Genomic DNA, 4,408 nt, shown 5'->3' with positions numbered 1-4,408 from the left:
GTAGGGCCAATAGGTAGGAACTCCCCAGGAGAGACAGGCAAGATGGAGTGCCTCCTGAGAGGGGAGTCTCATGACTCTCCAGAGGACCTTGGTCTGTGTTCAGTGACTTGAGATTTCTTTTCCTCTGGGATAAGAGTCTAAGGTTTCTTCTCCAGGGAATACAAGTAAGGTGGAGATCTCAGAGATATGAGTGTCCCCAAGATACCAAAACCGTTTCAGGGGTCTGAGACACTCTATATAGGACAATCCCCTTCTCTTTCTCAGGGGGATACAGCACAGGACCATGCAGCAGTGGGGTCTGAGACTCCCTCTTCTAGAAGTCAAGGGCCTGACACACACACATACATACCCCCCTAAGATCCCCTTCCCTATGGGAACAAGGGTCAAAACCAACACCCTGGGACCAGAAAGTCTACTAGGGTACATGAGATTCATCCCCTTCTAAGTGACAAGGGTCTGTGCTTTCTCTAAGAGGCCTGAGACCTCTTTGGAGACAAGAGTCTAATTTCTTTCTATGAGCTTAAGCTATTTTTAAGGTCTAGACACCCGCCCCCCCAGCACCAGAACTGAACCTTTCTTCAAGAAAATAGGACTCACTGTTTCGGATACTGGAACCTAGGATTGCCCCTGCTTATGGACTGGGGCTTTCAGAGACTGGGTCTGAAGCCTCTTCAGGAGACTGATGCCCCTCCACAGAGGTCTTTAGGGGACTTTTCTTCTCAGGGAGTGGTCTGAGTATTCTCTTTGGGCATCTGAGACACACTGTGCCAAGGACTCTTGAGCTTTCCCTCAAGGACAAGAGATGCATACATACCCCAGTGACCAGTGTGTCTCTAGAGGTGAGGTCCAAGCTTCCCCCTCAAGGAACTTAAGGTACTCCTCAGGAGCAGGAGGTCTCCCCTGACCAGATTTGAGCCCTGAGGCCCTTCCCTTGGGGCATGGGTAGAGTCCCTGGGGAATAGGGTTCCGCATCTCCCGTCATGAGTTTGAACTTTCTCTCAGCATACGTGTACCTCAGTTTTAGAGGCCTTTTGGGGGCATAAGATTTCATGCCTTGGGGACTTGAGCCTAAGCCCCCCTTCCACTTTGAACTAAGTCCTGCGGGCTGCTCATTACTCTTGGGGACATGGGTAAGGTGGGATTCTGGGGGAAGGAGTCTGAGCCTTCTCGCAGGGACCTGAGCTTCCCCTCTGGGACAAGAGATCCTTCACCTTAGGGAGGGGCTTGAGCTCCCCCCTTGGGTATGAGGCTCCTCCTCCCCTCCCTTCTCCCCCAACCAGGCAATCCTTTCTCACCAGGGAGAGGGATGGGAAGTCCTCCCCATTGTGGCCTGAGGCCTCCCCCATTGAACAGAAGGACCTGGATGCTTTTCACAGTCTTAAGAACTCCCTACCTGAGCCTGCTCAGGCTAGGAAGTTCTCCTTACTTTCTGTGAGAAAGGTGTCAGGTACTGGGGACATGAGGACTGAGGCCTACCCTCAAGACCTAGGAGATGTGTTGAGTCTCTCCCTGACCCAGCTATGCTTCTAATTTCCTGGATCAGGGAAATATTCTGAGCTTCCTGAATTGCTTTCAATAAGCTTTTTTCTTCCCAGAGACAGGGAAGGGGTTTGGGACATCCCCACTGCAGGAAATTCTCCACCCACATTGCTTTCCCTCTTGGTTCAGGCAAATCTTTGTGTACTTCACGGGGGCCAGGGCCAGGGCCTGGTTTTGAGCCCCCGTTCTTGTTCCCTTTCCATGTATTACTACTTCTCCAGGCAGGATAAATCATCTGCCAGGGTGAGGACCAGGAGTTATTTCTTCTCCCTGGTTGCAGTAAAGTGTGCCTTTCCTTCTCCACAGAAACGAGGAGTCCCAGGAACAGAGAGAAAGTCATGTGCTGCCATGGTGACTAGAAAGACACCTCCTTACATCCCCTTTGCATCTCCTGGGCTAGGAGTCCCTCCCTTGTAATTGTTCCCATAAGAACATGGAAGTAAAGCTCTGTGGTTGCATGATACCTTCCCTTCCCAATGACGGAGGAGAGGCTTCATGTCTTCCCACTTCTTGGGACAAAGGGAGGAAGAAGATGCTTCTTTTTGCTTCACCTGGTTGAACTTGGGGATGAAAAGAGGAGAGATTCTTCCTGCAGCCCTAGGCTTAGTCCTGAACCGTCACTGGGGGCATTTGTAACCCAGAGGCCAATTAGATCCTTGGGAAAGAGGGGAGTTGTTGAGAGGGAGCCCAGATGGTGAATCTGGTCCTTGTGACTACTCAGACTTCTTGTCTGTCCTGGTGCTGTTACTGTATCTACTGCCTTTAGGAGCCCTTTTGACACCCTGGGGGTCCCAGTGCTAGGAAGGTGGTGTTGTCAGGGGTTTCCTTTCCCAGGTATGGCTGCCTTGCCAAGAGTCTCCCCTATGAAAAGGATGGCTTGAGAGCGCCCTGAGCTTGAGGACGCCACAGAGCATTTTATGAAGGGGGCCCATGTGCTGAAGTGGTGGGAGAGGGTGGACCTGACACTGAAGCCAGGGTGCCTGGGTTCCCACCCTGGCTCTGATGGGGCTTTTCTGGATGAACCAGAATAGTTCTGCCTGTGCTCTCTGGGCCACAGTTTTCTCTTTGGTCAGGTAAGGAGCTGGTGAGGTATTGTTTAGCTTTGGGATTTTAGGGAGCTCACACCAAAGCCCTTTGGGCCTGGAGGTGACAGGGAACAGTAGGTGTCTTTCGAGGCAGAACTGGGTTTCTCTCCTCTCTCCCCTGCCTCTGTGTTCCCTCTCAACCATCCAAGCTTGGTGGTCAGGACAAGTGGCCTGGTCAGTTTGAGGCTCAGGGTTGGCAGACAGTGATTTTTGTGGCCAGCTCTGCTGTGGTGAATAAGCTCGGGGGTTGCCTGTTGGGAGACCTCTTGGATGGTTTGGAGGTAGGGTTATGTGTAGAAAAAGTTTAGGCTTTGGAGCTGGCAGGCCTGAGTTCAAATCCCAGGATCTCCTGCTTAGCTGCCAAAAGTCCACCCATGCCCAAGGTTATTGAGTGTCTGAATACCTGACCTGGCCCACCTTGGACCTTGGCTGATTCTTCTCTTGAAGTTTCCCCAGGATCATCTGGGTTCTTCCTAGGAGCCTTTGCAACACCTGATCTTTGTTGGCAAAGACCCTTCATTTGGCTTCTAGGAACCTGCTGATTCCTCTGGTGAGGAGGCAGAGTGGTATAGCAGGAAGTGTTCTCTGCCTGGGTGGTCTGGGTTTGAGTCCTGTATCTTTTGGCAGTTCCTTTTTCTGGGCCTCAGTTTCTCCATCCATAAAATGGGTAGTGGTGGGGAGGGAGGTTGTACTCATTGCTCTGAAGCTAGTTGTAATCTTTTTAATTCTCTGCTCCCTACTCCCCCCATCCATTGTGAAAGTTTTGAGTGGGGCCCCTTGGCTTTTGGGAGTATGCGATGAAGTTTCAAGCAGTTACCAGCTTCCCTCTCCCCAGCCAGTGCTGTAGGCCTTTGTGTGTGTGTTTTTTGTTTTCTCTTGTTGTTGTTGTTTTTACTTTTTGGCTTCACCACTCAGGATATGGGATCTTAGTTCCCTGACCAGGGATTGAACCTGCACCCCTTGCAGTGTAAGCATGGAGTCTTAACCGCTGGACCGCCAGGGAAGTCCCTGTGTGTGTGTTTGTGTTTTTTTTGTTTGTTTGTTTTTTTAATTTATTTTTGGCTGTGTTGGGTCTTTGTTGCTGCGTGCGGGCTTTCTCTAGTTGCAGTGAGTGGGGCTACTCTTCGTTGCGGTGCACGGGCTTCTCATTGCAGTGGCTTCTCTTGTTGTGGAGCACGGGCTCTAGGCACACGGGCTTCAGTAGTTGTGGCACACGGGCTCGGTAGTTGTGGCGCACGGGCTTAGTTGCTCCGCGGCATGTGGGATCTTCCCAGACCAGGGCTTGAACCCGTTATCCCTGCATTGGCAGGCGGATTCTTAACCACTGCACCACCAGGGAAGCCCGCTGTGTGTGTGTTTTTAACAGCTTTCTTGAGATATAATTCACACATCATGCATTTCACCAGTTCAAAGTGTATAATTCAGTGACTTTTAGTGTATTCACAGAGTTGTACATCCATCACCACAGTCAATCAATTTTAGAACATTTTTTTCACCTCAGAAGGAAACCCTGCATCATCATCATCTCCCATACCCTCATCCCCTCTCGGCCTCTGACAACCACTAATCTACTTTTTGTCTTGATTGTTTTGTCTTTTCTGGATATTTCATATAAATGGAATCACACAACATGCAGTCCTTTGTGACTTCGTTCTTTCACTTAGCATAATGTTTTCAAGGTTCATCCATGTTGTAGCATGCATCAGGACTTTGTTTCTTTTTGTTGCAGAATAATAGAATCTTCATTTTTTAATCCCCCTCATCCCCCTCCCCCCGCCAGTGGC

General features: G+C 50.3%; 1 protein-coding gene across 3 annotated transcripts in view; it reads left to right on the top strand.

Annotated features, from left to right (window-relative positions):
- OTUD5 (OTU deubiquitinase 5) overlaps positions 1–4,408 on the top strand; it is a 26,721-nt gene that overhangs the window by 919 nt on the left and 21,394 nt on the right. The window lies entirely within an intron of this gene.

Source organism: Lipotes vexillifer, unplaced genomic scaffold (assembly GCF_000442215.2).
Source record: "Lipotes vexillifer unplaced genomic scaffold, Lipotes_vexillifer_v1.1 scaffold129, whole genome shotgun sequence".
Lineage (NCBI taxonomy): Eukaryota > Metazoa > Chordata > Mammalia > Artiodactyla > Lipotidae > Lipotes > Lipotes vexillifer.
This window is presented reverse-complemented; position numbering and strand designations above follow the sequence as displayed.